This window comes from Lepisosteus oculatus, unplaced genomic scaffold, assembly GCF_040954835.1.
Source record: "Lepisosteus oculatus isolate fLepOcu1 unplaced genomic scaffold, fLepOcu1.hap2 HAP2_SCAFFOLD_76, whole genome shotgun sequence".
NCBI classification, from domain to species: domain Eukaryota; kingdom Metazoa; phylum Chordata; class Actinopteri; order Semionotiformes; family Lepisosteidae; genus Lepisosteus; species Lepisosteus oculatus.
Genome location: NW_027168320.1, coordinates 383,689 through 409,494, shown reverse-complemented (window position 1 = coordinate 409,494; position 25,806 = coordinate 383,689). Strand labels below are relative to the sequence as shown.

The 25,806-nt window shown below is 46.3% G+C and overlaps 6 non-coding genes across 6 annotated transcripts; 3 read left to right on the top strand and 3 right to left on the bottom strand.

Moving 5' to 3' along the window:
- Positions 1-740: 740 nt before the first annotated feature.
- On the bottom strand, positions 741-813 carry trnar-acg (transfer RNA arginine (anticodon ACG)). The gene has a single exon. It is a non-coding gene; the product is annotated as a tRNA-Arg (tRNA).
- Positions 814-2,436: 1,623 nt separating this feature from the next.
- trnas-gcu (transfer RNA serine (anticodon GCU)) lies at positions 2,437-2,518 on the top strand. The gene has a single exon. It is a non-coding gene; the product is annotated as a tRNA-Ser (tRNA).
- A 3,883-nt stretch (positions 2,519-6,401) lies between these two features.
- trnav-aac (transfer RNA valine (anticodon AAC)) lies at positions 6,402-6,474 on the bottom strand. Its single transcript has one exon. It is a non-coding gene; the product is annotated as a tRNA-Val (tRNA).
- Positions 6,475-13,645: 7,171 nt separating this feature from the next.
- On the top strand, positions 13,646-13,787 carry LOC138234865 (U4 spliceosomal RNA). The gene has a single exon (XR_011187940.1). It is a non-coding gene; the product is annotated as a U4 spliceosomal RNA (small nuclear RNA).
- A 1,948-nt stretch (positions 13,788-15,735) lies between these two features.
- trnan-guu (transfer RNA asparagine (anticodon GUU)) lies at positions 15,736-15,809 on the bottom strand. Its single transcript has one exon. It is a non-coding gene; the product is annotated as a tRNA-Asn (tRNA).
- Positions 15,810-16,969: 1,160 nt separating this feature from the next.
- trnar-ucg (transfer RNA arginine (anticodon UCG)) lies at positions 16,970-17,042 on the top strand. The gene has a single exon. It is a non-coding gene; the product is annotated as a tRNA-Arg (tRNA).
- The last annotated feature ends 8,764 nt before the right edge of the window (positions 17,043-25,806 follow it).

Genomic DNA, 25,806 nt, shown 5'->3' with positions numbered 1-25,806 from the left:
GGGTTAACTGAGGAGAAGGCGTGATCGCTAATTGTTGACTTTTTATTTGGTGTTAGAAACACTCTTACTGTGCATGACGTGCAACAAATGTAGCCACAGAAATTGCATCACGCTTTCATGTATGCTATTGCAGACACCAACGTTGCCTAGATAGAAAACCGAAATAGCCGTGGGTTTGCTTGCTGGTCTGAAGGATCTCTCTTCGAATCTCTATCATTTGTCAATGGAAGTAAAAGGCGCTGAAATCTCATACGTTCAGAATCAAACCCGCAGCTGTTGTTCGACTTTATTTCTTGACTAATTACAACTGAGTGTCGCATGAGCAGTTACGTAAACTTGTCTGATATATTTGAACACAAATGCCGTTCTTCAATTAAAACTAACAGTACATTGTCAGGGACATTCAGTTCTATACAAACAAGAGACAGACAAGAGAACATTTAGTATATAATAGACAGAAAGAGGTTCGAATCCTGCCGACTACGTTGTCCACCTCCTGTCGTTGTGTTTCGGCGCAAGCAAAGAAGCGCCCCTGTTCGGTGTTCCTGGTGGTTTTAAAATGCCAAATTGCTTGTACCCGCTCCCTTGCAAATAAGTTCTTCAGCGTCCGCGAATGGCATTTTACAGCTGGAAGCAGATGTCGACGCTTTTTGCACAGAGCACCAAAAAAGCGTCTTTTTTGAAGGCCCGTAAGTAGCACAGACTGCTTAGGGAGTAGCCCGATGCGTTTAAAAACAACCCGAGCCAGGCAGGAGTCGAACCTACAATCTCCTGATCCGTAGTCAGACGCGTTATCCATTGCGCCACTGGCCCTGGTGTGACATTGCAGGACTGTAACCCAGTGAGATCAGCACTGCAACTAGTAAAATATTACCCCCGGTTCATTCTTTTCTAAAAGTGAGAAACACCTGTTTTCTTCATTTTGTCTGTTTTAAAACCATATCTCTTTAAACCAAACCAAGAGTTTGTCTTTTGCACTGATATTCTGATTCATTTCGATTTCAAAGAAAAAAAAACATTATCTTCCAAAGCATCATAAAATTGTCCCTTCTTCCAGACTCTACTTCTCTCTTGTAGTAGTACAGCAGACCTTTCCAGGTGAGCAGATCACAGAGTCCGAAATGAGCTTCCTCCATCAAGCAAAGTACCTGAACATGACTCTGTCTTCATAAAAGCGCCCCTGTAATAAAGACATTAAATCCGAAACCAAGAGGGCAGTTGCCTACTGAAGTTCAAGAAGTCATCAATTTTAACCTAGCAACACATTAAAGGCTGCATCTATACAAGTACGATTCTAGAAATGCTCACCAGATTACATTTTAAGAAGGAACTGCGCTTCAGGTTCCGCCGAGATCTTAACTCGGATGGCAGGATTCAGAGTCCGGAGTGCGGACTGATGGCGCACGGAGGGTCCACATACTGTGGATCCCTCAGTGATCTTCCGCGTGTTCAAACAGCCAGCGTGTGACTCCCCTGTCCCCGTGACCTCATTGCTCTGCTCTCGCCTCTGTGCAGCCGAGCCGGACTCATGGTAAAGTGGAAAAAAATATGCCCTCAACGTGAGATTTACTCTGGAGCGAGGATAGACGTTACCTTTTTATCGTTGAACAGGATGTATGTGATGTGGCGACTAGGTTCAATTTTGTATCCTCTTTAAAAGATTAAGGACTGGGGTGAGCGTGATTTACCACCCTTTCAGCTAAGAACCCGACGTGCGGACCGTTTAAGCTGCATAGACTCGGTCGTTTAACTCTTCTCCATTAGCAGGGTTAAGGTTAAAGAAAAAAACATTGCTGACTTCTTTTTTTTTTTGCTAGCCGCAAGCGCTGATTAGGAAGGTTTGTATTTCATGTTTTGCAAGTTGCATCCATTTTAAGAAAAACAAGTCGTTCAAGACAGGAAATGAATGCTTGCATTTAATTAAGTCTAGCCGAAGGCAGTTGTCCATAATGACCAGTTCTGTTCGAGAAGACAGAACAAAAAAGGCACCGCTGGGATTCTGAACTAGGGTTTCCTGTTTACTAGACAGGCGCCTTAAGCAACTAAGCCATGGCGTCCCAGGAAAGCTGTCCTTTTGCAGCCACTTGGACACACCACTCAGACACATCTGCATTCGGTGTGTGCTCCGCCTGCTCGCTGAGCAAGTTGCCACCTTTACATACAATAGCAACATCAACACCAAGAGAAAGGGTGACAAATGGCTTTTATCTGGAACTTTTCATGTCCAAGGAGCTCAATGTGCTTTCTGTGTACAACAGGGCCACTGAACTCCACACTGGCCACTGAACCACAGCAGTGGCTTGCTGGCTTGACATCTCCCAAGGAAAATGTTGAAATCGCATGTGGAACATGAAAATGACCCTCGAGTATGAGGGAAAAAAAAGAAAAAGATCATTTGGAGTGCGCCAACCCATGTCCGGACAGCCCAGTGTCGTTGACGAGGTGGCTGAGTGGTTAAGGCGATGGACTGCTAATCCATTGTGCTCTGCACGCATGGGTTCGAATCCCATCCTCGTCGTTCTCCATGTCTGACACGTGTGCCCGTTCAGCGTTGGCACTCCTGTCGTTTGCTCAGGTTCTAGAGCCGTACATTTTCTAGCGGTGGCTGAACATGGTATAGTAGGCTAACGTCAGTCTCGAGCAGTAACAGTAACGGTATTTACGTGCCGCTGCTGCCAAGTGGCTCTGGGTTGAGACTGCGGTTTCACTTACTCGCAACGCAAACGGAGAAAGCGGTTTTTGACAGTCTCTTGAGAGACTGCACTAGGTGTTTAGGGATAGACTTTGTCAGTTCCCCCTGGGATGGTGGCCTCTCAAATAGTTTGTGATTCCTCTAGACGTTTCTACAGTAGAAGCCTGCTTCGTGGCTTAAATCCAAGCTAAGGAAACGAGTTAGAGGTCTGATGCAGAACTGCGAATTCAATGAAGGGGAACAATACAGTACATTGCACTGTATGTGTGAGGAAAGCTGCCCCCTTCAGTCCCTTGTTGACCGAACAGAGGACTGTAAAGGATACCGCCAAGAAACTTAAGGTTGCTGGTTGGAATCCAGCTCCAAAGAAGCCCCTTTGGGTGTTATGTCATCAAAAAGTAAGAACAGCGAATCTCCCTTTGATCAAAAGCGCAACAGAGCTGTTTTCCGTGGAGCAGGTTTCAGAGCCGTAGACCTGTTTTATTTGTAGGGCAGGGCGCATTCCCAAACGCGAATCTCCTGTTTTAGAAATGCTTTGGGCGGCGTGAAGTGAAAATAAGAAGTGGGCTCCAGATGCACATGGAAGCAATCAAGTGTTTCATCCGAGCTGTTTCAAAGACTGCCCAAGAGCTTTCCTTTCACAGAGGCGCAACGATTAATGATGGGGGTGCACCCTTCAATGCGCCTTACGACTCTAGGGAGTGATTGAGACGATTCGTAGCGTGTGCTCATTTCTTTCTATTCCCCGTGTTGCAGTGGTAGGATGACGTAAATTACTGCTTTGACACGTATCGGCATTATAATCAAGTGCAGGAGCTGAGCCACGGCGCCCCAGGAGTGTTGTCCTTTTGCAGCCACTTGGACACACCTTTAGAAAAACATTTTGTTAACAGGCATTCTGCCTCAGCCTAAACACCTATAGCTTGCAAAGTGCATGCTATTAGACAGGCACCTCTGCAAGACCTTAAGAGTCTCTTAAACTAGTGATAGTAAGGTGTTCCCAATGGGCGATGTTCGGCTTTCAAATCATCTCTCCGTGGAAGCGCCGAGATGCAGCTGTTTAAGGCTTAGAAGCAGCTGACTGTTTCACTACCTAGCTGATCACTGTCAGTCAGGGAGCTTAGAGGTGAAAAGCCTGTCTGAGAGACAATTCGCCGTCGATCAGTTCAATATGTTCCGTACCAGCTCGGCGCACCCGAGATCATCTTGGTAGCCGTGTAGCTCATATGAGTGAGAGCGTGTGTGTGTACCACCGTGATTGGATGCCGGCCCTTCTCAGGTAACAGTAAACCTTCTGCTAAAAAAAAGTGAGGTAAAACCTCACTCTGCACAGTAAAACCTCAAAAAAAGTGAGGTTTTATTTAATCTCTGACCAAGGGAAATTGTTTCATTTTTTCAAAGAAATGTTTGTTAAAAAATAAAGTCATAGTTCCATGGGATTCAATCATAGACCATGTGACATAGAAGTCAGGAACCTAACCCACAGCGCCACCAGCACAGTCACATGCTGAGTGCTGAAAAAGCACTACAGAAACATTATCGACAGACAATGTACAGTGTGTACTATTCTTGTGTTGCGGTACATGAATATAATTATATCGTTATTAATTTCTAATTTATAACTTTATTAACTTTATAAATTAACTTTATAAATTTATTAATTAATTTCACGACGCACAGACAGGGCGCGGGGAGCCGCCGCCTGCAAACACAGCTCCAGGCAGGACTCCACTCCGCAGGAGCCGCAGAGCAGAGGAGATGGGGGCAGCTTAGCTCCTGTGCAGAGACCTGAGCTGCTGTTGCTGCAGACACTGTCTTTTCTGCACGGGGTAGGAGTGAATGTTGAGTTGCCCTTAGAAATGAAGCAGAGCACTTCAACGGCACGGGTGTGTGTGTGTGCGCCCTGGTGATTCTGGGAGACAGATCGAACCTGGGCTAAAAGAGAGGGGGCTTAGCCCCTCTTCCATTTGCTAGTTCAAAGTTGTACAACCCATTTGTATCTGCTAGGCGGCGCAGTCGTCGTGCACAAAGAACGCTTTGAAAAGCGTCAAAGGCAAGTCATTCTGAGTTGGTCATTTGTGTTTTCCGTTCAGACGCGAAATGCTGAAATGATCTCTCGGCTCCTCGGTTGTCATTTCTGCTCCGTAAAGGAATCACAGCACACATCGTTTTCCAGCACGGTGGGTCGGGACACGATGCCGGGGGTCGGAGAGAGCGATGTCTTCCTCGTTAGTATAGGACCTGTCACCTGTCCCCACCTGTCACGCGGGAGACCGGGGTACATCAGGACGCGCATTGAAGTGAAAGCAGGATGCGCTGCGACATGCACTGTGCAGATCCCGCCACACTAAGAGGTGAGTGGGTCTGTTCGATCACAGCACTAGGCGAATCCCCAATCCCCTTTTGTGCGTGGCGACAAAAGAAGTCTGAAGTCTGTTTCCACCCGGGGACCTTTCGCGTGTGAGGCAAACGTGATAACCACTACACTACGGAAACGGTGGTAAGATGTGCCCAGCGGCCCAGCGCTGAGCTTCGCCAATGCGATTCAGCTGCTTCCAGTGCCTTTATTGGTGTGCGCTGATGGACCGTGCTCTCTCTCCAGAGTCCAGCACGCCTGTCATGGACGGTGCAGGAAAGGCGGCGCCACATTCTACAGCCCTCTCCACGCAATCGACGAAATCGGGCTACTGAAGTGGAGAAAATCGCCTCTCCAGAAAGTGCAAATATCATCTTGGAGAGTATAAATCCTATTGCCAAAGGTCAGCCCTGTCTACCAGAGTAACTCTCCCACCTCCTGCAGCGATGGTCAGCTCTGGCCGCCTGGGTGAAAACCAGGAATCCTAACCGCTAGACCATATAGGAGCGCACAACCCTGCTGTTCCGGGCATCATGCAAGCAAACTACAGAAATATTAGAAAACACGCAAGAGAGTTGTCACTCAGAGTGTCGAAGGGTCGATGTATACTGGGGCTCAGTTGAAATGCAACGTCAGGACTTTTCCGAATTATGTCACATGAAGAAAGCACAGCCTTTTCCGCCCTGCCACGTGTGTATCGGTAACTCGCCGTGATCGTATAGTGGTCAGTACTTTGCGTTGTGGCCGCAACAACCCCGGTTCGAATCGGGGTCACGGCAGAATAGGGGCGTCTGCTTTTACTACTTGCACGAATGAAGGCAAAAAAAAGCCAATCGATGTGAACGAACGGCGCTTTACAGAGGAGTACTGCCTGACTGGATCGTTGATGAACGACAGAGGCCACTCCGACCTCTTCTCGGGTTTCTTCAATGACTTACTAAGGATCTTCTTCACATTCGCCCATGCAGGGGAAGCCAGTTACACCAAAGCAAACGCAGGAAAGTGCAATTCAAGCAGAGACCAGGAGGGACTTGTTTACACCGAGAGTGGTCGGAGAATGGAACAATGCGCCCAGCCCTGTTGCTGGAGCCGATTCTTGATGAGATCTTGGGCTCACTAAGAAGCCCCCGCTGGATGCTAATCTTTCTGTTGTTCTTGCAGGTCCTGCGCTGCTTTTGAGCCGACAGAGCTCGTCCTGGTCTGTCGGCACAGCCCAATTGCAAATGATCGGCTCCGCGTACAGAAGGAACGTGCGTTTGGTACAAGAGTGCATGAAGGCACCGGAAATACATTGGGAACAAATGACCGGTCGCTCAATACCTCTGTGAAGTACAGGAGCGTGCAAATCGAGGCTGTTTCCGCCCGGTCTCGAACCGGGGACCTTTCGCGTGTTAGGCGAACGTGATAACCACTACACTACGGAAACCTGTAGTGTTTGCTGCTGGTGTATCGCTTGCGTTTCGGGCTGAGAAAGGGACGCGTCATTTTAGGCAGGGGGCGCTGGAGAGAGGAACAAAGGGAGCGATGAAACAAAATGCCGAAACCCGGGATTGAGCCAAGGATCTTTAGAACATACTCTCACGAATCGTTAGAATATGTGCGTTTGATCATCAATTGCGTAACAACCACATTCGTTCGACTTGAGCCATCAAGCTCATAGTTTTCAAATCTTGAAAGCTGTCATTGAGCACATCATAGTCTGCAGTACGCCACGTAACTTGCGTACTTCAACAGAAAGAAGAGCAGACAGCTCCATAAATATGCGAGGCGCAGAGAGTGCAAGGCGAGCCGCACACGTTTCGGTGGCTGAGAGAGGGCAGTTTTTGCTTCTGCATTTCCCAAGTAAGGACGCATGACAACAAGCGATTGCGGTGCTCATTTACGACATAGTGGTGATGAGTTTTCAGTACGTGTTCTTTTGAACGAGCAATGAGGTTGCTGCCTTGGACAGCTGACTGCACGCTCTCATTGTGCCACGTGATGAGTATTCACCAGGCTCGTTCAGTCATTAGTCACATTCCATCGTTTGCCATAAGCAGATGCTGCAAGGTGATGTGGATATCAGTTCCCAGTCTTGTGGACGAGGACAAAAAGAACACACAAGGGCTCATCCACGAGTTGAACCCAGGACCTCCCACACCCTAAGCGAGAATCATACCCCTAAACCAATGAGCCACGGCAGCACTTTCCATTTTATTCTGTCAGCCAGCTTGAGGACGGGGGAGAGGCGTCATTCGCTCGTCCAGTCAGACCTTCATCAATAAGTCAAGAAAGCCGCAATTACACGACTGCCTTGCAGACGAAGGGCAGTGAACTGCACCCGGTAAGAGGGGAACAAGCGGCACTAGGCGACACCGAGGCATGAGCCCCAGCGAGGGGGGTTAGCTTGCATGGTACGGCGCTCGCTTTGCATGCGAGAGGTAGCGGGATCGTTTCCCACGTCCTCCAGGTGTGTGCTTAGAGCTTGATGTGCCGAAAGGTGTCCTTTAGCCTGTGGTCACACCTTGCATGGAGAGCGTCATGCAGCTGTCAATCATTTCACAGCCACGCCCCCTCTTCATCTTCTCTCTGCCTTAAGCGTCTCCGCCACTCTCTCTTGACATTTCATGTCAGCATGTCAGAAGTCCGAGTGACGTTTTTAATGGCTGAGTGAGGGCACGATGCTGAAGCAGAGAGGCCACTTCAGCCAGAGAGACTTGTGCTAGGTGAGATCTGAAAAACAGACTCGCAACAGAAACAGACCAAAAAAGTATCGGTGAGATCAAAAGGCAAATGCAACATCCAGCAGAGGGCGTCTGAAGATTAGGGAACGGGCGACTGAAATCCATATGAGGCAAACTTTCCGGCTGTGCACTGCAGCTGGCCTCGTTGGCGTAGTTGGTAGCGCATCAGTCTCTTTATCTGAAGGTCCTGAGTTTGATCCTCACACGGGGCATGGCTGCTTGCTCTTTTCAAACACTTGCGGCAACTGTTCGCTCATAACCACGTCTGGAATGCGTGACCTTTACACGGGGGAGAAGCAACGCCGCATCCCTTTTCTAAAGAACATTCATATTCAGAAATAAGTCAAGAAATTTGCCATTACTTTTGCTGTCAGCCTGCCCATGTTGCCAAAGAAAGATTCACTCGGCGTCAACATGACAGAACAGCGATCACTTGAAAACACTGTTCCACACTCCGTAAGCAAGAACTTCAGTGTTTGCAGTCACCCGATATGCCGATAGTCAAAGGAGCACAAAACACGAAGCGTCAAAAGACAAGATGAGTTGATGGAAAGAGCGTTGAATTGATGAGCACAAAAGTTCAGCTCGTACAATAGGCAACGAAGGTCCCGGCGTCATCATCGCACTTGAAAGGACTGCCTTGCAGACTAAGGGCAGTGGGAGGTTGCTGTTTTGAGATGGAGGCATTGGGATGGTGGGCCGAGATCTATTCTTCTTAAGGAATTCTTCATCGTGAAAGATCGGTCCACAGATCATCCAAAGAACTTACAAATTTTTGGGACTCAGGGAATCACGTCTTGAAAATACGTCTTGGACGCGTAACGGCATTCTATCCAACTATCCAACTGCAGGACTTGAGGGTTTTTTGTGCTTTGTTCTGTTTTCGTTGACATCGCATTCGTAAGAGCGTCAAAAAAAGGCAATTCCAGCATCTAACACGAATAAAAGGGCTATTGAAACTGCAGGGCTGCGCAGCTTCTAAAATCCTTGCACACAATTCTCCGTTATTGTTACTTCCTTCTTTCTGTCTAACAAAGTTCCCTTTTCCTGACCGGACGGGGAGACTATCATTCCAACTTGAAGCCAGCCTTAAGTTCTCCGAGGCGCATTTGTCTGCTAGCATGCATTTTGTGAAATTTTTTTTTGTTGTTGTTAAACCAAAAGCGACTTTGAAAAAGGTTTCCACCGCCGCCCGGCACTCTATGTTAGACTGTATCAAGAAAGCAGCGCGCGCTGCAGCCGTGGCCGAGTGGTTAGGGCGATGGATTAGAAAGCCGTCGGGGTCTCCCTGCGAAGCTTCGAGTCCTGCCGCCTACGGTGTCGTCGTGTGTCTGCGCAACAAAGGAAAAGCACCCGTTTCGCTTTTCCCGCGACTTTTAAAACACGAATGATCTGGATTTCTACATGAATGGCTCTTAAAATGTGATCTGATCTTCATCTGACGCATAATAATAAATAAAGACAGTCTTGTTTAACAAACAACACACAACATTTTACATTGTCAATTCAGTTCAAATCAATGTATTTCTATATAGCGCCTTTCACAACAAGGTTGTCCCAAGGCACTTAACAATGCAAGTTGTTAAGAGCCTTGTGTCTAATATGCCGCCTAGGTTACGTGCTGTCTCTTTGAGGCAAATGTTTAAATCCTCTGAGTTAAGTGCTGAAGTTATAGTAGTCCTATCAGTATTGTTGCCTCCGATCAACAGATCCTCAGTTTTCTCAGAGTTGAGTTACAAAAAGTTTTCACACATCCAAGTCTTTCCTTCATTAATGCATTTAACTAAAGTGATAATAGAAGAGTTGTCATTTGGTGGAAACAAAATGTTTATTTGAGTGTCATCAGCATATGAATGAAAGTTCATATTATTTTTTCTTATTATCCTACCTAGCAGCAGCATGTAGAGAGAGAGAGCAATATTGGTCCCGGCACTGATCCGTCTGGTACCCCAAATTGAACTGGTGACGTTGATGAAGCAGTACAATTATTAGATATTTGAACATAATGAAAACGATGAGTAAAATGTGAAGTAAACCACTGAAGGACGGTTCCAGATAAGCCAACCTCAAACTCAAGCCTGTGTAACAAAACAGAGAGGTCAACCGTGTCAAAGGCAGCTCTAAGATCTAGAAGCACAAGCACTGTTGCATTCCCCGCATCAGTAGCTAAGAGAATATCATTTACGACTCTCGTTAATGCAGTTTCAGAAACCAGACTGAAATTTCTCAATTATATTATTTGAATCCAGATACGATTGACGTTGGGCAACAACTATTCTCTCAAGACTTTTAGATTGAAATGGGACCTTTGAGACAGGCCTGTAGTTGTTAAGAACTTGTGGATCCAAATTTGACTTCTTAAGGAGCGGTCTAACAACTGCTACCTTAAATTGATCAGGTACAACGCCTGACGCAAGCGATGCATTCATCATACTAATTATAGGTCCTGCCAGTCCTTCGAGGGAATCTTTGACTAGCTGAGTGGGGATGGGATCTAGCGAACAGGTGGTTGACTTTGTCTTACGTCTGTGTTCATGAGTCCACCATAAGAAGAAATCTGAACAGGAGTGGTGATCATCCGAGGTCACCACGGAGGAAACCACTGCTCTCCCCAACAAAAAAACCACCACTGCCCCTCTCAAGTTTGCTAAAGACCACATGGATGTTCCACAGCAACTCCTGGAACAATGTTCTGTGGACAGACGTGACAAAAGTTGAACTTGTTGGTAAATGTGCACAGCGTTATGTTTGGAGATAACAAAACACTGCATACCAACTCCAAAACCTCATCCCACCTGGGAAGCATGGCGGAGGCTGTACGGCTTGCAATCATCGAGGGACCGATGAATTCCAAGATGTATCAGGAAATTCTACAGCAGAATGTCAGGGTGTCTGCCTGTGATCTAAAACTCGAAAGACGCTGGGTCATGCAGCATGACAAAAATAAAGGAGTACATCAACAACAGAGTGGCTGAAACAGAAGAAATTCCGTATTTTGGGATGGCCAAGTAAGAGTCCTGACCCCAATCCCATTGAAGTGCTGTGGCATGATCTGAAGCAGGCCGTTCAGCGCAAGACATCCCAAAAATATACATGAACTGAAACAGTTTTGCATAGAGGAATAGGCCAAAATACCTCCTAACCGCTGCTCAGGTCTGACCAGCCGCTACAGAAAGTGGGGGTTGAGGTTTTTGTCAATAAAGGAGGTTCCACTAGCTCCTTAATATAAGGGTTCACGTACTTTTTCCATCAATGACCTTGATTGTTTAAAACATTTGTTAAAACAGCAATGTCAAATGTTGGGCGTGTGTTGTTTGTTAAATCAGACTCTCTTTATTGATTATTATGACTTAGATAAAGATAAGATCACATGTTAGGAGCCATTCATGCAGAAATCCACATCATTCCGAAGGGCTGTTTACAAAAGTTTTTCTTCCAACTGTATGTGAGAGAAAAGCAGAGCCGCTCACTGAGTAAGGTGGGGTTGTAGCTTCGCAAATTGCAAGGACATTTGTACTCTCAAAAGGGGACAGGAGCACCCCAGATGGGACTCGAACCCACAATCCCTGGCTTAGAGTGCCAGTGCCTTAGCCATTAGGCCACTGCGCCACACTGGGTGAGGTTGATCACGCTGATGAAGAGCCAGTTTTTTTTTCCTTTGCTTTTTCAAAGGGATCCCCAAAAATAAGGGAAGTTAGGCAGCAGAAGGTTTACTGTGACCTGAGAAGGACCGGCATCCAATCACGGTGGTACACACACACACGCTCTCAATCATCTGAGCTACATGGCTACCAAGATGATCTCAGGTGCGCCGAGCTGGTACGGAACATATTGAACTGATCGACGGCGAATTGTCTCTCAGACAGGCTTTTCACCTCTGAGCTCCCTGACTGACAGTGATCAGCTAGGTAGTGAAACAGTCAGGTGCTTCTAAGCCTTAAACAGCTGCATCTCGGCGCTTCCAAGGAGAGATGATTTGAAAGCCGAACATCGCCCATTGGGAACACCTTACTATCACTAGTTTAAGAGACTCTTAAGGTCTTGCAGAGGTGCCTGTCTAATAGCATGCGCTTTTCAAGCTATAGGTGTTTAGGCTGAGGCAGAATGCCTGTTAACAAAATGTTTTTCTAAAGGGGCCTCGCACTCTTTTCCAAGCAATGGTCACCATCCCCACCGAGTGTCACAATGTAGTCATGTCCTAGGACGTCACCTGTTAGTCTCCATTTGTCTGCCACCAACACTTTAGGTTACGGGGTCACAACCGCACCCCGGAGCGCAGAGGAGCCGTTGGCGTTCTGGTGGCGCAGATTGGGCTGAAGGTGGGGCGCTTGAATCTCGCTGTTGGAGGCCGTCTGAAACTGACCCAAGCCTTTCCCTTGAATTAAATGTAAATAAGATATGAACCCCAGATGCACATGGAATCAATCACGTGTTTCCTTTGAGCCGTTTCAAAGACTGCTCCAGAGTTTACCTTGCACAGATGCGCAAAGATTAATGATGGGGGTGCATGCTTCCAGGCGCCTTACAACTGTAGGGACTGATTAGAGACAATTCGTAGCGTGTGTTCGTTTCCATATACGCCCCGTGTTGCAATGGTAGGATGAAGTCAAATACGGCTTGGACGTGTAACGGCATTCTATCCAACTGCAGGACTTGAGGGTTTTTTTGTGCTTTGTTCTGTTTTCGTTGACATCGCATTCGTAAGAGCGTCAAAAAAAGGTAATTCCAGCATATAACAGCCAGCCTTAAGTCCTCTGAGGCGCATTTGTCTGCTAGCATGCTTTTGTGAAAGTTCAAATTTGGACAAACACAATCTGTGGCGTTTAGCGTGACATAGTCTTGCAGGCATCGTGCTGTCTCACTGCAATACTATACCACTGGAGGAAACAGTCCATCTGGCCATGAAACTCATTTGAACGTCTAGCTACAGCAACTAACAATATCATGATTTATTCAGGATGTGTGGAATCAGAACATCCCGGAGACAGCTTCCGAAATCGTGAGCATTCTCTGGTGGTGTCCTGCTGGGATCCTGTGGGCGTGTGTTGGTGGTATAGTGGTGAGCATGCAAAAGCCACTGCATTGGCCAGGAATCGAACCCGAGCCTCTTACTTGGCAGGCAAGAATTCTTCCACTGAACCACCAATGCTCAATACCTGTACCTTCAAAAAAGACGCTTTTTTGGTGCTCTGTTCAAAAAGCGTCGACATCTGTTTCCAGCTGCAAAATGCCATCCGCAGACACTGAAGAATTTATTTATTTAGACACCGCTCAGAATCCCCTGTAAGATTCTCCCTCAGTTCCTTTGAGCAGTGTTTTACCTCTTTCAAAAGGCTTCACTTTCTTAGTCACATTCCAAGGCTCATCGAACCCGGGCTGTTTCCTCCAGCGGTATAGTATTGCAGTGAGACAGCACGATGCCTGCAAGACTATGTCACGCTAAACGCCACAGATTGTGTTTGTCCGTTCGTGTCAGTCGTCCTGCAACCACGGGAAGTGGGACACAAACATGCTGCAATGCTTTCAGGACGTTAGGATTTGTTTATGCAACATCCGAGAAGAGTACTTGTGGCTTGAATGTGAACTGTACGTGCCCGCCCCCTTTCCTCTGTAGTGCATGAGTTCCTCCCGGCATGCCCTTCGTCATTGTTCTGTCATCTTGTATTTAAAGGGTTGTATTTCTGCTGCTGAAAATAAGCAACGGTTTTCTCACAACGCCCTTTGTTTCCGACGGAGCCCTTGTCTGTCATGAAATTCTTCAAAACCTCAAGCTAGAAGAAGAAGACGACAAATATGAAGCGTTACAGCAACGACATGCCATGAGACGATTGATAACGATTTCCGTAGGATCCCCGCGGTTGCCTGGCAACCGTCAGCTTTGCGCAGTGGCAGTATCGTAGCCTGTGAGGTTTAGCCGAGGCGCGATTATTACTAGTTGAAAAATTTTCCCAATATCCCCCTTCCGCCGGTTTGCAATACAATCGGCGAAAGCAATTTTTGACAGTCTCGTCAGAGACTGAGCAAGGTGTTTAAAGACAGATTTTGTCATGGTGACATCATGATAGAAAGAAACAAGCTTGTTACGTTTCCACAGAAACGCTTTTTATCTCTTTCAGCGTTATGCAGAGAACAGCGTCTGTCGAGATCACTTTTGAGTCAGCGCGAAACGCCGTGTGCTGTCAGTTTGATTTCATATTGCTTGTAGCGGCGCCCGGCTTTTGTCTGTCAAACGTTAGGTTGCGCTTCTTCATGCTGCATCGTCGGCATGAGTGGAGCTTTATAAACGTCTGTACTTACTGCGCCCCATAAGAAATCGTTTGTCCCCGTTCAAAAGAGATTGTGCGATGTCCTGCAGCAAACCTTTGACAGTTTGAAAAGAGGAATTTATTCTGCTTCCTGTGCGTGCAGTAGTTACAAAGTTGAACGCCTTTACACGATCTGCTGCAGTTTTCAGTGGGCGGGCTTTGTCAAATGGCTTGGAAAAACGCACTGTGTTTCGGCTCGGGAAACATCATGAGCAGTGTCCTGCATGTTTTCTGTGTATAGCTGTCTTTTAACGCATACAGAATTCATTCGAAATCATTGATTTCTCCAATTAACAAGGGTCCCTTAAAGGATGAGTCAAAGTAACGTCTAATCGGATTAGTTTCCTTAGAGCTGGTTCAGAGTTTGCTCAAGAGTTTACCTTTCACAGATGCGCAAAGAAGAATGTTGGGGGTGCACGCTTCAAAGCTCCTTACAGCTGTAGGGAGTGATTCGAGACGATTCGTGGCGTGTGCTCGTTCCCATATACCGTACGCCCCGGGGTGCAGTGCTAGGATGACATACAATACCGCTTGGGCACGTAACGGCGTTATATGCAAGTGCGGGACGTGAGGGTTTTCGTTTGTTCGTTTTGTTTTGCTCTGCTTTGCTTTGTTTCGTGGTCAAGAGGCGTAAGGTAAGTCGTAATCCAGGGAGAACACTGGTGGCAAACAGTCCGAGGTGAGAGGCGAGGTCCAAAGTCGAAAAGGCAGAAGGGGAGTCCAATATCCAGAATAAACGAGGTAATGGAAAAACGCCAGGTAGAGCTCTCAAGGAGCAGACTCAATACCGAGCAGCGGGAAGCAGGTAAAGATGGTAAAAATAGCACTGCGTACCGCACGGTGGAGTGTGTGCAGGTGGGTAAACTCGTGCGGCAGCGTTTGTTAATAATCACCCACTGCTGGTGCTGATTAGATCGCTTATGAGTTGGTCTTAACTGCCTGGCGGTCATGACAAGCTCCTCTTTAAGCTGTGGTTTAGTTTTGCATTCATGTGTTTCTAGAGCAGTTATTTATGGGGGTGGGTGGGTCTTTCACAGAGGCTCAGGACAAATCCCCCACATGAAATTTTACTGTGTGCGTTCAGACAGTCACAGGTCAAGAGCCAGGCAGGAGGACAATGGACAGAAGAGCCAACGAACTAAAAATAAAAGAACGAATATGAAAAAGCCACCATCTTTTTCTTTTTGACATTTTCCGACTTTCATGCAAGCCAGGACAAAGTTGCTCGTAGCTACTTGTGGATTCAAATACTCTATCGAGTGCTTTGATGAGTTTTTGCAATTTGATTGTCGTCCTGTCAGCCTGTTTCTGTTTTTTTTTTCAATCTAGTGATGGAAAGTAAGAGGGAAATGATGGAGCAATCAATAACCGCTCCGGAAAAATGGCAGAAAGAAATGGCCCGTCACTAAGGACATTTGTGAAGCAGAGGAGTGACATCACCACAAAGGCGACTTATTCTGCTGATCGTTTTGGTGAATAATGATTGAGGTGCGTTAAGAGAAAGGTAGCTGCGTCAGCATGCTTAGGCTGCAAAGGATCAAGCAAAGGTTTACTCCATGCTGAAAAGAGAAGAAAAGAAGCACAACGTTTCGACTGTGGAGCCTTCTGCGCCATCTTCTTTAGCGGTGATGATGTTTACATTGGAAAAACTGAGACATGCGTCCCTGGGTGGGCTTGAACCACCAACCTTTCGGTTAACAGCCGAACGCGCTAACCGATTGCGCCACAGAGACTGACGGCCGCTTGTGCTCCCTACATTTGCAGGTTTATGGTCAAAGAAAACAATCACTTGCGCTTCTTGCAGCCGGCAATCTTTTTCCACTGACAACCAAGAAATGGATTTCATCTTTCACAAGCTGTATGGATTTCTTCAAAAACAAGTTATTCCAGAAAGGAAATGAATTCTTGCATTAAACTGAACCAAGCTGTACATGTTTGTCTGAAATGATACATTCGGCACAACAAGACACGGAGAGAGGCACCGCTGGTATTCAGACCCAGGATCGCCTGCTTACTAGGCGGGCACTTTAAGCCACTAGGGAACAGCGCCAGCGGAGCACCGCGCTTTTACAGACACTTGGACACATCTGTGTTCGGTGTGCACTTAACCTGCTCTCTGAGCCCGTTGCCTCCGTCCCATTTAATAGCAGAACTGACGCCAAGAGAAATGATGAGAAATGGCATTTATCGGGCACTTTTCATGTCCAAGCTGTGCATTCTTTGGCGACACCATTTTTTCTTTTGTTTAATTTCTATACTTATTCATAGAATAAAAACGATATGTCATGTACTGTAAGGGAAATGTCTGTTTTTTTTTAATGGGGAAAGCTAGCACCACTAAATGTTGTGTTTAGAAGAAGTGATTTAACATGACACGTGACCTAATTTACCGGAGCAAAAGCTCACCCAGCAAGCCCTGCTTTACTTCTACAGGAGAGAAGTATTGTAGAGTCTGCAAGATGTTCAGCTGGGTAGCTACGTCAGCATGCCTCGGCTGCAAAGGAACAAGCAATAGGTTTATTGCATGCTGAAAAGAGAAGAACGGAAACACAGCGTTTCGACTGTGAGGTCTTCTCACACCTGAAGAAGCCTCACACCTGTAAAAGGCTCCATGGTTTTCTTTCTTCTCTTTTCAACATGGAATACACCTATTGTCTGCAAGATGTGACAATTTCATGGTGTTTTGGAAGAAAACCTTTTTTCTTTGAATTCAAAATCAATCGGAATTTCAGCACGACACATCAACACTTTTTCTGTTTTAAGGAGATGATATTTTAAACCTGATAAAAATAGTAGGAAACGCAAGTTTCTTGCTGTGAAAATTTAGATGGGGAAGTGTACTACTAGTAGCAGTGTAGAGCTCTCTGTGGTGGAGTGCAAGCGCATGTTCTATGGGCCAGTGGCGTAATGGATAACGCGTCTGACTTCGGATCAGAAGATTGTGGGTTCGAGTCCTGCCTGGCTCGTGAGGCTTTTAAACCTCTCAGGTTCCTCGGTAACAGGTTGCCGTCATGTATATGAACTATAGAAAAGCATTTGCCACAACCCGTAAATTAGCACGCAAGTGCGGGCTAGTGAACACAGAACTGTATGGAGATCATCTCCAGCTCCGAGCTCAATTGCAATGAAAAAACATGCAGAACAGAACTGGAGAGCAGCTGAATTTGTGCTCGGTAGGGTGGGGAGGACTCAGCATTGCTATTGTTCTAATTGGCATGAACTGCAGGGGATCTGAATCAGAACATGTCAGTTAGTTCGATCATTGCGTTGTAGTGGAAATCTAATGAGTTAATTGATTCTTAAAAATGTAGAGAGCTTTGCAAAAAAATATATTGGTGCTTTTAGATAATATTTCAAGGATATAACTGCTATGCTACAGTATGTGCAGAATTTTAGAAAACAGTTCGTCAACAAAGTACACTGTTTGGGTTAGTTTAGAAGACAATGTACCAAAACAATATATGCTGTCTGGGTCATTAGAATTAGCTGAAAGTAACAGATAAACTTTGAATAACAAATCTAGTGTTTTTCTCTCGCTCTATGAGGTAATTTGTTTTCTTTTAGAGAAAGGGGAAGTTTTAGAAGGGACCAAGTGCTGAACTTTTTTTTACAGCGCAACGTCTTATAAAACCCTGTACTGCTTGTAACTAACTGAGTCTCTGATGCACTTTGCGAAGTGGCAGCAGGGCTCCCAATATTGCAATATTGAAATAAAGACCTTACTCAGGTGAGAACTCTCTCTTGTGGCTTCCTTGATAGTTAAATTTCCACGACAGTTTGGGGGCTCGTCCGGGATCACAAACCTGAACGCGGACGGCTGCTGAAACTCCATCCGGGCCCGGACAATTTTAGAAAATTGGACGAACCTCGGAGGATAAACTGTTTGTCCTTCCTGAGACGCGTCTGGAGAATTCACGGCTGTCTGACGTCAGTAAGTGATCCTTTTAACGAAATTTTGTTTTGAAACGATTTATAAGATTAATTTCTGCGGTTTTATAGCAGAGAAAGAGGAGGCCGGTGAGGGTGTTGTCACGCGGGCGGTTTGATGAGTCCGGGACTCATAAAGAACTTATCTTAACACAGACGTGTGGTTTTTGCTCTGCGGAGTAGTTAATGTGATAAGGTTCTAAAGTAAGGCACCGATCGGTAAAAATGGGAAATGAAAATTCGAAGACGAAAACAGGACCGAGCGGTCCAGCGAAGTACATGTACAGGGAATTTGGAGAAAGGGGAATAAAGTGTCTTCCGTTGTGGAGTAAGTTAGGTTTTCCAGAAAATGGTAGTTTTAGTACCAAGCAGATACAACAACTAGAAGAACAGTTAAAAGAAAAAGAGAAGAAGGGAAATAAGAAAGTCGATTGGAAGTGTTTTGAGTTGTGGAAAATTGAGGCGCAAGTTAGAGAAAGACAAAGTACGTCAGGCAATAGTGGAAAGAAAACTGAAACGCCCATGAATATAGTGGGAAGAGAATATGGGTTAATATACTGTCAACCTTTTTCCGACAATATGTCAGTATGGACAAATGAGAGATGGCCCCGTGTAGGTAGTTTTCAGCCATGGGCCATACAATTATTACACGAAATGACAGATTCACCTAACCCAGAGGGAGATCCCGGGTGGGATTTTAAATATATGTGCAGATGTGTATGTGTATGGGAGGAGTGTGCTAGGAAGCATGGATCAGGATGGGGTAAAAAACCTGAACAGATGATGTTGAGCACTACTAAAGTGTATCCCGAATTGGATTGTCTTGCAGTAGCTATTGCTCCTGAGACTACCCCTCCGTCGCCTCCACCATATGGGGAGGGCCGGCCGGCTTCTCCGTATAATAGGCGACGGGATGAGAAAAAGGGTGACGCGGAGGGGATGCTCTCGCCTTCCCGCACAAGGAGAGGAGTGCGGTATGGAGGGGGTCGCTCTGCAGATACTTCTGCCATTCCGCGTCCCCAGTCTATGGAGGAGGGAGAGGGGGTGCTCCACATGCCAATGATTGAATGTCCTAATCCCCGCACCGGTGAAAATGAGGAACCTACTGTCCTCGTTTATCGCCCATGGAAATTAAGTGAGTTGGCGGCAGTTATAGGGGAGCTGCCAAACCCCAAAACCAATGGGCGTAAGTACACAACAGCCCTGAGACGGCTAGTAGCACAAAGCAGACCCACGAGTGGAGAGCTAGAGACTGTTTTTATAAAAACTTTGAAGCTTGAGTATAGTGACGTAAGAGGAGAGGGTCAAGATGAGTTTAGCTCTGACCACCCATACAGCAGCGACGCTGGCAGTATCTATCAGACCCAGCTTAATGCCATATGTCGCAGAATAGAGGCTAAATATACGGGGAAAGTGGATTGGGTAGTGCTAAGACAATGTAACCAGAAACCTGAGGAAACCTGTAATGACTACTTGGAGAGATTGACTCCTCTCTTCAGTAATCTAAGTGGCCTGTCTGAACCCTCAGCAGGAGAGGCAGGATCAGTTTATGAAACCCAACTCACTAACCTTTTTGTAGAGGGACTGCTTCCAGAAATAAGTGGCATGGTAAAAGCTACCTGTATAGGCTGGGACACTGCCCGATTAGCAGAAGTATGTCGCCATGCTTATCATGCTGAAAGACAGCTCACAGACAAGAGAGAGCGAAAAGCCCGAAAGGATTATTATCAGCTTCACCAGCTGCAAATGGCTCAGTTACAATTTTACCAGGGTGACCAGAACAGAGGGAGAGGACAGCGCGCCCGGCGTGGCTGAAGAGGAAGAAGCAAAAGCCCGAGAGGGGACTTCCAGACTTGCTTCAAGTGTGGACAGACGGGACACTGGGCTCGTGACTGCCCTGAACACAACACAGCGAAACGGAGAAGCGGCGGCGACAACTGGGACCTACCACCACCACCTCCACCTGAGGTAACCGTGAGCTCACCCTGGCAGGAGGGAAAAAGGGATTGACGTTCATCGCAAGCTGAGGTAGGGCCTGAGGGCACCGAGACTTTTATCCTACCTGCCCTCTCTTCCCCTTCCCAGCTACCCAAGATCACTTTATACATAAATGGAGATCCTTATGAGTTTTTAGTGGATACTGGAGCCACGCATTCGTTACTCAGAGACAATATCTATAGATTCGACCCCTCCTCAAAATCCATTTTAACAATAGGGGTAACGGGTAATCCCACAAAGTCTTATTTTACTGCACCCCTGACAGTGGAATGCCAGCAGCATGGGTTTGGGCCTGGTAACCACTCCTTCCTCCTTTCCAAAGAGTGCCCTGTTAATCTGTGTGGCAGAGATTTGCTCTGCAAAATGGGCCTCACCATTGTCTGTTCAGAAAAAGGGCTTGAGCTAACCCGCAATGAAAATTGCTTGCCACGCACCATGTTAATGCAACACTCACCCACGGTCCCTGATTACTACTACAGCTGGGACTTAGTGCAGGATGAGGAACAAACACCACAGCTTCTTTTACAAGAAATAAAAAGACTGTGGTCAGGCCAAGGTGATTTTCAAGACGTGAACAATTTGCATTGTACAGCAAGGGTTAGTTTTGCAGGTCCAGATGAAGAATTTGAGGCAGCGTGGTCCAGGAATGGACAGTGTAGTGACAGGATAAAAAGCAATGGGTATTTAATTTCGACAGACTTTGCAGCGTTAGCTATTACCTTAACAGAGGAGCAGAAGACACTTTATCGAGCGGGAACGCACCCTCATGTTTCCCTTGCTAAAGCATCAGGTTTTCGCTGGCAGGACGTGGGCAGTTTTGTCCAACGGTGTGTTGAGAGCTGTTCGTGGTCAGCTCCAGACTGGAGGGGAGTTAAATATAATGCCACCCTCCAGGCCAGTTGGTGCCCATACTCAGCAATCCTTCAGACCTGGAGGACGGTGCATCTCACGGCTCCAGATGATCAGATGGGTGCATTGTTTGTGTCCACCTCTGTTGACACCTCCCATCCCGCACTAGAGGGGGTGCCCAGCTCCCTCTGGGCGGCTCACAAATATGATGTGGGATTAATGGAGGGGGCTTCCCCGCTCGAAGTAAAACCCAAGTCCACCTATAGGCCGAGTAAGCCCCAGTATCCGCTCAGGCCAGACGCTGAGGTTGGGCTTAAACCTGTGATCGAACAGCTGGTCGCCACAGGAATTTTGATTCCCTGCCCAACATCTCCCTGTAACACTCCGCTGTTCCCCGTGAAAAAGGCTGATGGGGAATCCTGGCGCCCTGTACAAGATTTAAGAGCAGTAAATGATGCCATATATGCTCGAGCTCCTGTTGTTCCAAATCCAACCACTATTTTGTCATCTATCCCCGGGGACTCAAAGGTTTTTTCTGTAATAGATTTGGCAAATGCATTTTTTAGTATCCCAGTACACTCTGAGTCCCAGTTCTGGTTTGCTTTCACGTTTCAAGGAAAAAAGTATACTTGGACTCGTATGCCTCAGGGGTATGCCGAGGCTCCTACTATATTTTCCTCTGCATTGCAGGACTGTCTCTCAGGGTTTGGGTTTAAAAACGGTAGTACACTAGTGCAATATGTTGATGATTTGTTGATTTGCTCTCCGAGTGAAAGCGCTTGCGTTCAGGATACTAAAGATCTTTTAAATTATCTTGCCAGTACTGGAAATAAAGTTTCACTATCAAAGCTGCAGCTTGTAAAAAAGAATGTACGATATTTAGGTCATGACATTTCTGAAAATTCACGCTCCATTGGCACAGAGCGAATAACTGCGATCCAAAAAATTCCAAAACCCCGCACCAAGAAGGAGATGATGTCCTTCTTAGGCTGCACAGGTTACTGTAGGGCGTGGATACCCGGGTATGCAAAACTAGCACAGCCATTGTCTGACATGGCACACACCTCAGGCCTGAATATGACTGACAGACTGACTTGGACTGAAGAAGCGGAAAACGCTTTTGTTGAACTCAAGACTGCACTGATGTCTGCCCCTGCTTTGGGCATTCCTGATATGACAAAGGGGTTCACTTTATGTGTTGACGAGAAGGCTGGTTTCTACAGTGCTGTCCTTTTACAGGAGCACGGAGACCGGCTTAAACCAGTTGCTTATTATTCTCAGCGACTGACCTCTGTAACCAGAGGCCTCCCAGCCTGTCTACGAGCTGTAGCAGCAGCAGCTGCAGCTGTCATGGCCTCTGCCTCTTTGGTTTGTTATCGTCCGCTGAAGCTTTTGGTTCCACATGCTGTGGCTTCTATCCTCCTTCAGAGTAAAACTTCACATTTCTCTTCCGCGTCTACTCTTCACTACCATCATGTCCTTTTATCTTTGCCACATGTTACTATCGAGCGATGCACAGTGTTAAACCCTGCAACCTTGTTGCCCACTCAGGACGAGGGGGAGCCACATGATTGCCTGGCGGCCATCACCTCTCAGGTAACGCCCAGGCAGGATCTCTCTTCTTCTCCCCTTCCTAACTCTGAGTTGCTTTTCTATGTTGATGGGTCAGCTCGTAAGGACCCGACTACTGGATTGAGTCATGTGGGGTATGCAGTGGTCTCCGACCACTCCACTGTCGAAGCTGCTAGCCTCCCTTCGCATTTATCTGCCCAGGCAGCTGAACTTTTGGCTTTAACAAGGGCCTGTGTCCTGGCAACCGGAAAGTCAGTTACTATTTACACTGATAGTAGATACGCTTTTGGGGTTGTGCATGACTTCGGTACTCTCTGGAAGAATAGGGGGTTTCTCACCTCACAGGGCATGCCGATCCAACACTCCCTCCTGGTAAGCAATTTGCTCGAGGCTATTTTGTTACCTAGCTCTATTGCTGTGTGCAAGTGTGCAGCACACACCCACTTGCCGGATGAGATTTCAAGAGGCAACTCCAGAGCCGATGCTGCAGCAAAGGCGGCTGCAGTATCCCCTTTTTCTTCTGCACTTTTACTTCCCCTTCTCAGCCCTGAGCCCGCAATGGCTTCACTATCTGACATGCAGGCCCTGGCCACTCCGGCTGAAAAGGCAGTCTGGAAAAAGTCAGGCTTGTTTTCTGATGGGGTCTGGCTAGGCCCAACGGGGAAACCATGTCTTCCCCGTCATTTCTTCCCCTACATTGCTAAAATGGCACATGGGCGAGACCATGTGTCGAAAGGAGGGATGGTAAGTATGGTAAGTATGCATTGGGACACGAGGGGATTCACAACTTTTGCAGAGAAATTTTGCAATAAATGTCTCATTTGTGCCCAAAACAATGTAGGACGAGGCACTAAAACTCAGGCCTCAGCGCACCTCGTCCCAGATGATCCGTTTGATCACCTTATGATGGATTTTATTGAATTAACACCATGTAACGGATATAAGTACTGCCTGGTAATCGTAGACATGTTTTCTAGATGGGTAGAAGTTTTTCCCTGTAAACACGCTGATGCTAAAAGTGTGGCTAAGCACTTGCTCCAAGATGTCATTCCCAGATGGGGAATTCCAGGAAAACTTAGTTCAGATAACGGTACCCACTTTGTGAACAATGTCATTGCCTTTCTCGCCAATCGCCTAGGCATTGATTTAAAACAGCATTGTTCGTACCACCCTCAGAGTAGTGGAGCAGTGGAACGTATAAATGGGACCATAAAGAATAAACTAACAAAAATGATGGCTGAGACAGGAATGAATTGGTTAACGTGCCTCCCATTGGTCTTGATGTATTTAAGGGCCAGGCCACATTCCACCATAGGACTCTCGCCACACGAGATTCTTACTGGACGCCACATGAGAATAGGGCTTCCAGAGGTAAAGGGGGAGGCCACAGACCTCACCCACTTAGACGAGTGTTTGGTAGCATATTGCCGGAAAATGTCTAAACTTGTTAGTGATATTCATAAACAGGTTAAAGCTGCGCTGCCTGCACCAGACCAGGACCTCTGCCACACCCTCCAGCCAGGAGACTGGATTCTGGTGAAAGACTTCAGGAGAAAGAAGTGGTGTTCACTCAGGTGGAGGGGACCGTACCAGGTGCTGCTGACCACTGCCACTGCTGTGAAAGTCGCGGAAAGGGTTCCCTGGATTCATGCTTCCCACTGCAAAAAGGTCACAAACGAACTGAGCAAAGTGCAGGAGTGATGTCTCCACAAGGACAGATGGGGACCTGCTTGGGACTGATGTGCACAGCTTTTTTTCTTCTTATGTGGCCTGTCACCACCGAGAAAGAAGAGGAATCTAAACGCGAAGCCTCTTTGTATACAAACTGGCTGAATGAAACTGATAATGAGGGGGATATGAGTAATTTGTGGTACAAATTTATAAATCATACTGTACAGTTAAAGAAATTTAATGCATCTTGTTATGTATGTGCTTTGATGCCTCATTCTACAGCCTCACCCATGCAACTTTTCCCCCGACCAGTTGATAGTCACATTTCTGAATGCATAAGTCTAGTGGCAGGATTTCCAAAGCCAGATCCTAGATCTTTTCCCACCTTCACCATAACGTATTTGACCTACTCAAAGGGGCATCCATATGCAGCCGGCCTGAAGATAAATAAGTCTACTACAGTAGCATTAGGCTTTGTTTCTCCCAGAGACCCAGCAGTGCATTTTGCTATTCACTTCAATGTTACCAGTAAAAAAGCAGAATGTCCTCCTTTGTGGGATTACCTAAAGAATCACATTACCTGGACTGATTCTCCTGTTAAAGTAGCAGTTTACCTGCCTTCTAAGGTTAATCACTCTTATTGCTATGAGAATAAAGGTCGTGGCCCCTCAGTAAGAATAACAGGAGGCTGTAGCGCCACGGTTACTAACCATACTTTATCTAATGGAACTATGGTTTTGATGGATTGGTATTGGCAATGTGGTGCAAAAGTTTATGATAGCCTTCCTCCCCAGTGGAGAGGAGTGTGTGCTCTAGTCACGCTCCACCACTCCATTCTCATTGTCCCAGTAAACTCTTACTTGTTAAATTCAATGAAGCCCCTTCAGAGGGAGTCAAGGGTTAAACGCGCTCTCAGTTGGGCTGACAGATATGGTCCAGATATTTCTAAAGTACCAGAAGACCATAGACTATTTACTGCAGCTGAAATGATTTTTTCCTCAGGACTGAGTATTCAGGCAGTAGCTAATGCCCGCTGGTTACAAATTACTCGCTATGAAATGTACTCGTTTATTAACATCACGTTAGAAGGCTTAGACGCTATCAAACAAGAATTAAGGGGAGTTAGATTAATGGCACTTCAGAACAGGTTCGTGCTGGATCTACAAAATGCAGCATCTGGAGGAGTCTGTGCTTTAATAGGAGACTCCTGTTGCACATTTATTCCAGCAAATGACAATGATTACGGAAATCTTACGCTTGCTATTCAACATTTGAAAGAACTGAGAGACAAGGTGGACAAAGAAAGAGGCATTAAAGATATACCTGCTTTTCTCTCTTGGTTAGAATCACTGTTTGGGCCGGGGGGAATGTTTTTTTTCAAGTTACTAACACCAATTATAGTAGCTGTGATACTTGTCTTCCTGTTTTTGTGTTGCTGTTCGACTTGTATTATTCCAATGCTTCGCAATATGATAATGAATATGTTTGCGCATCAGTATATTCTGATAAAAACGGAAGAATCTGAAGTATGGGAGCCTCCTGGGAGTCCATATGAAGAATCTAATTTTTAATCATTTTCAAGAATAAAAGGAGGGAATTGTAGTGGAAATCTAATGAGTTAATTGATTCTTAAAAATGTAGAGAGCTTTGCAAAAAAATATATTGGTGCTTTTAGATAATATTTCAAGGATATAACTGCTATGCTACAGTATG